This window comes from Pinus tabuliformis, chromosome 6, assembly GCF_031772625.1.
Source record: "Pinus tabuliformis cultivar Carrire ecotype Pingquan chromosome 6, CPIR1, whole genome shotgun sequence".
Taxonomy (NCBI): domain Eukaryota; kingdom Viridiplantae; phylum Streptophyta; class Pinopsida; order Pinales; family Pinaceae; genus Pinus; species Pinus tabuliformis.
Genome location: NC_142292.1, coordinates 67,964,609 through 67,976,811, shown reverse-complemented (window position 1 = coordinate 67,976,811; position 12,203 = coordinate 67,964,609).

Below are 12,203 nucleotides of genomic sequence, written 5' to 3'. Positions count from 1 at the left end.
TATTATGTCTTGGTAAGCGTGTGATATTTACATGTAAATTGTGGGTGGAAGTTGGCCTTGTTAATAGTGCACTTGGTTATGTTCAAAATATTTTCTATATGTATGGTTCAAAGCCCCCTCAACTTCCAACGTTCATGACTATTCTCTTTAATAAGCATATAGGTGTTCTATTTCAAAGAAATTCTTCAAACATTGTAATAATAACACCTATTATCAAATGATATTATAAATAAATGCCTCTGAAGATGTCATGGGCCCTTACTACATACAAATCATAGGGTTTATATTGGGAACAAAGAGAAATGAAAGTCGACCTTCACAACCATATCACGGGTTGAATCCATAGAAGGGTTACACAATTCACCACCTTCCTCTTTTAAGCAATATTTTAAGATGAATATAGTGCATATGTTACACTTAGAAAGAAAAAAGAGTGATGATTAAACTATGTATCATTGTAACATTTCATATATATATAAACTTTATCTCTATTGCTAAGTGGTTTTTCATAAGATGACTGTTATGTGAAATTTACGATTGCGAACAAAAGTAATTTCCCTAGACCTAGTGGACTGGTCTAGAATAACATAAGGCAAAGAATACAGAGTTTTCCTTAGAGAAATTGAAGAATGGGAAAGAAGCCTACTTGGAATCCGCCGCAAGATTTACTTTCCTCCTAGCTTGTAAGCTCCAATTGTAGCTCTGATTTCTATAAATAAAACTTGCACATACAACCAAAACAAGCCAAGGATCCACAACATCTACGTAACATAATTCAATTACTCTATTTAATGAATCAGTGAAGCATTGAAATATATGAATGTAAATCTAACATAACACACATAGGAAAACAATATACTCTTTGTATTAATAGAACTAAGAGAGAATTTACAACCAAGAATAGTAGTTGATCTTGTAGAGATCTCCCCGATTTGACTTGTCCTTCCTTGTCACAAAGCACACCTCAATGTCACCTTAATGCATGAAGATGATAACACTCTTAGATTCAAGGAAGCAACATGAGGGCATGATCAATCTCCAAAAGTCAACCCTGATGTTCTAGATAACAATAAATTTATAGGAGAGGGATGGTATTTTAGGAATTCTTATCCATTTACCAATCTAGGCTTGAGATCCGCTTAAGATGGGAGGATGAGCTGAAGGGATAAAACATGAAGTCTCCAAGGTAGGATTAGATAAGACTCAAGCTTCTTATCCAAGGTAAATGGTTAAAACAACCCTTGGAAGATTGTGGAAGAGGAAGCTTGGGAAATATTTTTAATTTTCCCGAATTTCTAGAATTAGCACACCCCCAACAAGGACCAAGTTGTTGCTGACCAACGCCAGTTCAGAAGGAAGAAACCAACGTTGAACGCAGGAATCTAAAAGGGCAGGGTGCATTGGGGCTTAAAAGCTTGATTTTGAGCCGTTAATCCCAGAAACTCGGACATTTTGTGTATAAATTAATGTGTAGATTCAATACTCCTCATGAAATTTGCTAAATCACAAGACTTGAAGATACTCTAATAATCTGCGGAAGTTAATTCGCCATCTAAAACAAGAATCATAGACATGCAAAAGGAAACATCACACATGCATAAAGATTTATCTAGGGGAAAGAAACTGCTCAAAACCCTTACTATCTATATTGCATTAATCAGATAATAGAGAAGAAATACAATGCTTTCTCAAGCCTGAGCACACCTTGCAAGTGTATAGTCTATCCCTTTGCCTGACTCACTGACTCTGGCCAACACTGAGCCAATTTCAAGCCTTCCCAAGCTCCTAATTCCTATCGTTGTTCCCTTGGGAAATTTCCCCTATTTTTTAGGAATTTCACACCAAGGAATTGCACAATAGCCTTAGGCCAATCTCTAACTGCATGCACCACTTGTACACATGGGAATATGCTACAACTGATGGTACACTTCCTTGAAATCTCCATCACAATTGGGTAACTCTAATTCTCTACATGTAACAATTATTTTGGGTTGATTGATCAATTAATTGGTTGATCACTAAGTGTTGTTGAAGTTCCACTTCCACAACTTGACCTCCACCAGTTCTTCTGATAGTTAGAACTAGTTAAACTGATAATAACTCAAATTAACTAAAATAGATTGCTGCAAATCAACAATCATTCATGTAGAACTGAACTCAAACTTATCCAAATCGAATTTACTAAGTGACAAGAGCCATGTCACCTTAGTTAACTACCTCCAAGTATTCTGTTGAAATAGAAATACGAATTTTAATCTAGTTTGACCAAGGCCAAGTCAAAACTAGATTTTCTTGTTGCATTTTCAACATTTTGGAATGGTCATGCTGAGGGCTTTGTGTAGGGATGGCGATAACATGTTCACATATGTCGATTGATCCGGTTTGCAAGCCTATTGAACAAATGTAATAAAATGGCCTATAACAGATTCCCCCCTAAAGCGCAAAGTCAGAAACGACAGTTGATGATTGAAGTGCTTTACCTTGTGACAAGTCTGAATCAAGAAGAACTAGTCGAGATTATCATCTGTTACAATAAAATTTCATCATGATATCTTTGTTGAGGGAGGCATACCCATGCTCAACACATAAGCTAACATTACATGTGCAATGATCAAGAAGTCACATCCACTAATAACATAGAGTGGACCCATGCTTGGATGAATTTCTTTGTCTGATCATATCCATCATGCTTTGTAATCTCGCGTTAATCCTGAAAGTGTTGCCTCGATGGATGGAACTAGATCTGGGGTCTTCTATCTCGTTCAATCGATTGTCCAATGTACGAGTTTAAACATGTGAATAAATGAGTTGGAGTCGAACATGGCAGACACCATCTAATTACTGGCCAATGATGTAAGTCGTTAACAGATGCAAGAGAAACCACTAATGATGTTAATGGTTCTCAAGGTACTGTAGTAAAATCCATATGGTGTGAATGAATGAGTTGAAATCGAACACCACACAAAATCTTTTGGTCGAAGGCCAATAATGAAGACATGTCGCCGAGAGCGAGGAAACTTTCCATTGATGTATGCAAGCCCCAAGGTACCGAAGGGAGTTCCTATGTCAACTTCCTGGATAATGAGTTGATGTCGACAAGAAGCAGCCCATCGCAAGAGGGCCTTGATGTATCCCCCATCAATGACATGAAATGGGTATCATGATTTGAGATAGAATGATATTGATGTGGAACTGGTTCCAGAACGACAAACATGAAATAAAGGCTTACGAGTATCATAGCAGATATAAACTAAATGACTTCTCTTGAACATATCGAGGACATTGAATGGAGTTGGCAGGATTGACCCAAAACTGAAAGTGGAGGCTTTGATATGGTATGATGAACAAAAAACACAAGCATATTTCCCAACCCAATAACCACAGAGATGAAGTGGAAGAGTGTCATGTTCAAGAGCGACTCACTGCCATTAATAGGTAGAGTACCATGTTTTCCCAATTTCCCCAACCATTTATGGTCAATACCTCTTTATTTTTTTAACAAGCTTGAGGAGGATAACATATGCTTGATCTGTAAGTTCATCCTTCGAATTAATCCCTCTGAGTATCTTTAACGAACCCTGAGAAGGAGTGGTTTGATACCATCATGTTCGACGAGTCCATCACTATTTTATGTTTTTACGAGTCCAACAAAGGTGTAACTCAACTCCTTTTTCATGTTTAGAGAGTTTGAAAAAGAGGCAAAAAAAGAAAACTCCAAAGGTTCCTTTTCGTAAATTTGTCTCTTGAGTCCGAAAAGGAAGAAAACAATACTCAAGAGAACCTCTTAGCCATGTTTGACTAAGGTATTCATTTTTCATAAATAGTCTATCTCAGTCTGGAAAATGGTTAAAATTATACTGAGTAGACGTCTTTTCATTTACTTTAATGAGTTCAAAAATACAAGTGCTCGACAATCTTTTCATATTTTGGGAGTTTGAAAATATCTAAAAGAGGACTCTAGGGGGTTCCTTTTTTGTAAGTTTACAGAGCCTGAAAATAGTGATAAAAGTATGCTCTTTAGTCAAAATAATCTGTTTCGATTAAGAGATCATCAAATCTATTAAACCACTGTTAACCTACTCAGAGCATCACCAAAAGATTAAAAATACCCGATGCATGGTAAAATTAAATCATTTTTAGGTCAAACTACTAAAATATTAATTAAAAAATACGAAAATGACCATAAATAGGTGAAGAAGTAATTCATTTTTACCATTTTACATTTTATCTCTTGGTGAGGGAGTTCTGAGTGTTTTTTCCCCTGATCTTCTGCAATTGATTGCGGCCAATCCAGTGGACCATTAAAAGTACAGTCACTTCCAAGTAGGAGACCTCATCTTCCTCTTTCTTTCTATGGTTCCATTTTTACATTTCATGCATGTTTTTTCAGTTTTGGGTGACCTATGGCTTTAATTTTTCTCCCTAACCCCAACACACCCCAATAGTGTCGAAAGGTGAGTTGGGAAAGAAAAGTTTAAACTATTCATGATCTAGGTGGATATTGGTGGCCACCCGCCTATTCCACCTAAAACCCCTAATCAGTGTCATTTGTTTCCTTGTTCATTTCAGCATTTTTTCAGGTCTTGAACTTCCGGAGCAGTTTTGACCCCCTAAACAACGGTTTTTTATTTTATTTTATTTTATTTTTTTTTGCGTTTTGCTTTTGTTTTTTTTGCTTGTTTGTTTTTTGTTTTGTTTTTGTTTTTGTTTTTTTGTTTTTTTTTTTGTTTTTTTGTTTTTGTTTTTTGTGTTTTTGTTTTTTTTTTTGTTTATTTGTTTTTTTTTTTGTTGGTTTTTTGTTTTTGTTTTTTGTTTTGTTTTGTTTTGTTTTGTTTCTTTTTCTTTTTCTTTTTCTTCTTCTTCTTTTTTTTTTTTTTTTTTTTTTCGGGTCCGCGATAGGCCTGTGGCAAAAGGAAAGGACTTGCGGCGAAAATTATAGTACTTAGAGAGAACTTTCCAACAAGGTATCGTATGCGCCAAACAAAGATAGTATGACCAAGTTATGACCCCGGGAAATTCGCTGCCCAACTAACCCCAACGAGGCCCACAAACTCTTGGTGTTACATCTCCTGGGTTTAGGGTTTTGATTGTTTAGGGTTTTCTTATGTTTTCCAATAATAAATAGGCCCTTGAGCCTCATTGTAACACAGTTGAGAGGCATTTAGCCACCACATCTCTTCTCATAGATAAGCTACCATCACCCGAGCTATCTTATTTCCATTTTGTTTGTAAGCATAGTTTAGTATTGTTAGGTTCCAACCCTAACCTCCTTATTTATGTAATAGGGTCGAGTCATAGTTATAGTTAGTTAAAGAGTCAATAAAGCCCATATTAATAATTGTAAGTGGTTGACCCGCATTTAAAGAAGGAACCATAGTTAGTTGCAAATGGGCCATGGTATTAGATAGATGGGATTAATAAGAACCATGGTACTGACCCATGGTATTGCATGTATGAATCCTATATAAAGGATAGAGACTCCCCTTGAGGAGCGTCGTGTCTTATTTTGTAATTGAGCCTAGCTCTATTGGAGGTTTCCCCCTCGAAGAGGCAAGTGAACATTGCTTTCCTTTCTGAATAATGAAATACATGTTGTTGTTTCTTATTGTTTTGTGTTCTAGGTATATTTCTTCGCATATTTGGTATTCTGGTCTCTTCTCGCAGGTCAAGAGCATAACAATTATTTTTATATTAATGAAATGAAGTGTTTTTTTGCTGCATCTCTATGTTTATGATTATATCTGTAGGTTGTTACGTTCCTATTTAAGTTCGGATCAATGGTTTCAAAGCGGTCTGCTCTTTCTTTGTTTTTCTTTGTATGTCCCCAACGAGGTCAGCGTATAAGGAGTTAGGGCTTGATCTGGTTGAACCATTACAAGATCGACCTCGCAAAACCCGACGACCTCGCATGGTGGAAGAAAAGAAAGACGAGGTGGAAGTAGAACGCGCGTTAGTGGCCCAGTCGACTCGTCCAAATTTCATAGCCAAGGGTCGCCCCACCCAAGCTCCGAGCACTACCCAAACACTTAAGGTTCAAAAGGTGTCACCAGCGGAAATGGCAGAAAGAAGAAAGCAAGGATTGTGTTACTACTATGATGAGAAATACTCCCCAGGGCATAAATGCAAGGAACCCAAATTCTTTCAAATTGATGCTATTGATCACAGTTCATTTGAGGAAGCCCCACCATTTGAGGGACCAGAGGAGGAAGATGAGGAAAACCAGCCAGACAATGAGCTCCCAGCTACACCTGAAGAACCAGTTATCTCGCTTCATGCTTTGGCAGGAATTTCTTCTCCCCAAACTCTCAAAATCAGAGGTTTTATTAAGCATCACCCTGTAGTAGTCTTGATTGATAGTGGCAGTACGCATAACTTTATCCATCAAAGAGTCATTGAAGTAGTGCATTGTTTTGTCAGAGCAGTCTCTAATTTCCAGGTCCAGATTGCTGATGGGGGGACAATGAAATGTGAAGGCCGCTGTGAAAATGTCAAACTTCAAATGGGGGATTATCACCTAAAGACCCACATGTTTGCCATCAACATGGGTGGGTGTGACATTGTCTTGGGTGCTGAATGGCTTCGCACACTCGGCCCAATCATAATGGATTTCCAGGAGTTATATATGATCTTTAAGCAGAATAACTGCACACATACTGTTGAAGAGGTAAATCCCCTCTGCGGACAGAGGCAATCCCTACTAGCCCAGACCGGGTCTAGCAACAATCATACAACGCTACAGCGCAAGTTCCTAATTGCAAATTAATAGACCACTGATGAAGGCCTACCTGGATTCCAACGCTAGTGCTTGTAGAAGAGGTGGTGCTCCCGTTCCTTTGCTTTGGCAGATCACAATCCCCATGATCTCCGTGAATGGACACTTGCACATACAAGAAACGACGCAAACACAAACATAAAATCCAGCATATGCAACTATATATCAGTCAGAAAGGATATAACTCATCATCATCACAAATAACAATAAGAGTGGAACCATAACCAATAGTCGTTCATTAATAATCAATCAAAGGAGAGTACAACCAATGTTCTGACGCTGGATTCTCCTTTGGCGGGTCGTCAGCAGAACATGTCTCGCAAAACTTGTCGGGAATAAGGACATGCCTCTCTCTTCGGATCTAGACAATAGTCTTCTTGCTTGGATTTGGCCTTAAGGGAATCAAGAAGGCTCTTGCAGCATGAAGCTCTTGGGAATTTGGGAATTCTGGAACTCTGGAACTATGGAACTCTCAAAACTAGCTTGCAAAGGAAATGGGCAAGCTTTTATGGAGGAAGGGGAGTTGGGATCCCTATAATCATGGGATTGGCCCTATCATCAAGGAAGCTTCCATGAGAGGTGGCAAACCACTTCCTCTCTATGGAAATCCATAGCCAAACCACCCAACTCAAGATAGATAGTAGTCCAGGAATTTGTTAGGACGAAGCTTCTGCCATTTATTTTTAAAAAACACCTCTTAATATGGTTGGCGCGGGTGAGGCTCTATGACAGAGCGCCAATAGGCGCGCCCTCTTGGGAGGATTTGCCCCCTTGGCGCGAGGTCTGAACTGTGGAACCGCGCCAATGGAAAAAGAGCTATTTTTAGGGTTTTTCAGCAGGAGATGTCTTCAGGGCAAACAAAGCTCATGTTCAGAGGAATGTAATGCAAGTGTTTTTAGGCCATGTCACTTCTCATAGGTCCCGGAATGAGTCCTCCAAGATACGGGACAAGGGTAGCAGGGACGGTGACAAATTGTTGTGTAACAGATGCCCCCTAAAGCATGAGGCCCGAGAGAGAGAGAGGGGTGAAATGCTTTACGAGAACATGTCCAACTGAAAACACTGCCGCCTGGAAAACCTGCGTGGAGAAGTACAACCGATATCTCAAATACATGATATGTGTGGTATGGGCGCAGCCATCCATAGCAGAGTACATAATAATCCAGATCCAAGGTATGGGCGCAGCCATCCATAGCAGAGTACATAATAATCCAGATCCAAGGTATGGGCGCAGCCATCCAGCGAGGATCGATAAATAGACTCGGGCATGGTCGCAGCCATCCAGTGAATGAGTCATGTAACAATCATAGTAATCCACAAAATCGCAGCCTGGATTCCAACAGACAAAATCCAGGGTCTTGCGCTCCATCTCGACCCGAACAAAGTACAAGTTCAAGCATGCGAATATATGAGCTGAAGTCAAACATGCAGGAACATCGTCTGATTACCAGCCAATGATGGAAGCTGTTAACAGATGCGAGAGGTACCACCAATAATGACAATGGCCCTCAAGGTACTACAGGTACAATCTACGGCGTGTGAATCAGTGAGCTGGCGTCGAACACCCATAGAATCATCCGATCGGAGGCCAATGATGAAAACCTCGCGTCGAATGCGAAGAACCTGCCATTGAGGCATGCAGGCTTCAAGGCACCAGAAGGGAGTCTCTAGATCAGCTTCCTGGATAAAGAGCTAAAGTTGACAGGAAGTGACCTCGACCGAAGGTGGGCCATAGTGTTTCCCACATCATCGACGCGAGACAGAGGAAGATAATATTTTTGTGAATCAGGATCATATGAGTTATCAAAGGGAGGTTGATATTTTGCAAAGGTTAACTTCTCTTGAACATATCGGTGGCACGACAGTGGACTTGGCAATATTTGACATCAATCGATCAGAGGTCATGGTGACAAGGAAAAAAGCAGATGAGAGGTCAAACAGGATCACCCAAACCCACGGAGGCAAGTGAAAAACGAGATGAGATATCCCCACCCTGACACGAATGCAGACAAGTGCCATGTTCAAGAGCGACATACTGCCGACACGACAATGATTCTGGTTCCATTTTCCCCACCATTTCTGGCGAGTACCCCTATTATTTTTTATTAACAAGCTTGAAGGGGATAGCATATGCTTGTAATATCAGGTCGCCCTTCAGGCGAATCCATCCCAGTACATTTAACGAGCCCTATGAAGGAGAGACTCGAGTAACGTCATTTCGAATGAATCCAATGTCATCGGAGTTTAACGAGTCTGACAAAGGGAGAACTCGGCGTCTTCTCATGTTTAGAGAGTTTGAAAAGACAATAGAAAAGAAAACTCCAGGGGGGTCCTTTTTCGTAGAGTTGTGTTTCTCGAGCCCGAAAAAGTAAAAAGTGGTCAGAAGCACGTCGTTTCGTAACTAATAACGAGCCTGAAACGACAAAAGCCCAGCAATCTTTTTAATGTTTAAACGTCGAAAAAAGAGCTTAAAGGCGACTGCCTCTTGTTTCTTTTAACGAGTCAAGAGGGAAACTCGGCCATCTTCTCATGTTTAGAGAGTCAGAAAAGCGCTGAAAGATGACTCCAGAATGACTTTTTCATGTATTTACCGAGTCTGAAAAAGTATAAAATGTAACTCGTTTCACCGTTTAAGTCACATAAAAACTTGTTGCTGCACAAAAAGTAAGTGTAAAACCCATTTTGACAAAAAATATATATTAAAATATTCAGAAAAATAACTTTCAAAACCTATTTTGAGTTCAAAAAGTTATAAATATGTCAAATGGTAAAAATAAAATTACTTTTTACTATTTACCTCACTGAAGAGCAGCAGTGGTCCATTTGGTGTGCGAACTTCTGACGGCGATTGCGACAGATCCGGGCTACCATTCAGAGTTCCGTCAGTTCCAGGTAAGAGGCGCTTCCTAGTACTTCATTTCAATCCATTTTTTGATAGTTTCCCTCTGCCCATTAGATTCATGTGGAAGGATTTGCAAAATTTAGGGCTGCGCCCATTGGCACGGGTATCGGGCACGGACCCGCGCCAATGGGCTTTTATATGCAAAGGGCCCGCGCCGATTGGCGCGACTGTTTTAGAAACAGCCGCGCCAACGGCGGAACCTAATTTTCCGCCCAAAATTCTGGATTTATAATTAATCTGAAAGAATTTTTTGGCATAACAGAGATCTAATCAAGGGTTCTTGACCATATGGATGCAGGCAACCGAGCAAAATGGTGATTGAATGGAAAGAGAGGGAGCACGAGAAAGAGGACGAATTAGCCATGGAAGATGAAAATTGCATGAACGCCCTTAGGAATTGTGGGTTGAAGAAATTCTTCCTGACACCTTGTTTACGAGCTCAACCTGAGCTCTTACAATACCTGATCAGCATTTGGGATGTGAACGAACAAGTGTTCAAGCTGCGGGATCAAGTATTAGAACTGGAGGTTCCTGACATCTACTTTATAACCGGATTGTCACGCAGAGGTCCGGTGCCCATACTGACAGGGAGCAGACCGTCTGGCGAAAAAATGGAAGAGGTGATGGCACGAGTGTGCCCGAGGGCACGATTTGGATCCGGGAGTGCGAAGGTAGACATTGCTACTATCGAGGATCTAGCACTCAGGGTGGTGCTACATACCATCACGCGGGCTGCGGGGTCGCAGGCACCGCACGAGGTGACAAAAGCCCAGCTCATACTGGCCTCGGAGTGTATGAGTCCCACGATATTTGACTGGGCCACAGCAGTGACAGTAAGTATGAAGAGACAGCTCACGAAAGGCAAGCAAGCCAAACTGAAACAGTTTGGCTACGGCTCTATCCTGGTATCATTCATTCTGGAACGATTACCAATCTTCCAAGGCCAAGGGGCCGTAGTAGCTGAGCCAGTACCACGGGAGCCAAGAATGGCTCGTTGGGCAGCATTGATGCCCAGAGGAGGAGGGGGCCAATAGATGTCTTGGAGGCCAGAGTTTTTTGGGTGGCTACGTCGTCAGTTAATCGTAGTCGAAGACTGGCCATACGCAGGGACCGATTTCACTGGTGATCCAGATCTCCTACTGCCGGAGGGAGATGAGTGGGACGAAGAGCTGGGTATGATCTCTTTTGATTTTATGTTTTATGACTTTTTTTTTGTTAATACATGTTCGTTCTGACAGCAGTTATATGTGTATGCAGATGTCGGCCCAGAGAGACCAGCCGGTATTTCTTCCATTTCACGGAGAACTCAGCTTGCAGCTGACCTTCAGGCAGAGGGTGCCGAGGGAGGAGAGCTGATCCAGAACCTCGAGGGGATCGCCCGGGGGATTCCAGATTATGCCTGGCTGGCAGATGTCCCACTGGCATACCAGAGACATACAGTGGGAGTGCCTAGTCGCCTCCACCGTCTTCTGAGACGCCTAGTGCGTGCGGTGACTTGTTATCATGAGCACCACGCAGATTAGACACCTAGGGTTTATTTTCATGCATATTTTTTGAGAGACATGTCGTCTCCGGATGTATTTAAGACAAACATGTATATTTTTGATCTATGTGATGCACGCTGTGCAAACATTTCGACACACACACACACACACACACACACATATATATATATATGCCTATTTTGGATGGATCTTTTACATGTGATGATGTTTTTATATGCTATGCAGATGTCTAACACAAATGTAATCTAATGTATCAGTTGCATAACAAACGACCCAATGCGAAATGTATTTAATCACATATTTTATTTTTACGCAAGCTTAAAAGCACACATGACAGCACATATGCAAACTATGCTTGGAAACAAGGGAAACGGGCATGCCCCCCAACATGATGTCTCAATTCGAGGGACATGCCCCCCAAGCTTTAGTCCATTGAAAATGGAGTGAAGGTTGACAATAGCTTGGTCGCACTCGAATTAGACGAGCTCATGTTTCATTATTTTAACGAGGTTGACACGCTTAAAAGAACTATCCTCGTGACGCCTAGTTTCATTTGTTAAGGAGCTTGACACAAGAAAGGAATTATGCTCCGACCAGACCCAGTTTCATTTTTTAAGGAGCTTGACATAGGAAAGTGAACTATGCTCTGACTAGACCCAGTTTCATTTTTTAAGGAGCTTGACATAGGAAAGCGAACTATGCTCTGACTAGACCCAGTTTCATTTTTTAAGGAGCTTGACATAGGAAAGCGAACTATGCTCCGAACGAACTTCATCATAATGAACAGGAAGTCGTTGCTTCCAAGAGTGCCACTCTCGGTGGAAGGACAACATCGTGGAAGTCAGGGTCCAATGTCCCTAGGACACTATGCACGACGGCATCATCATTGGATACAGGCACGGGAGAAGTAGCCACATAGTTGACCTGCGGTGGGGCAGATACAACCGGTGGAGAAAAACCAGGAGGGGATGAGAGCTGCGCAGGAGGCACCTGGGGACCAAAGAACGATAACTGATCGATGGTC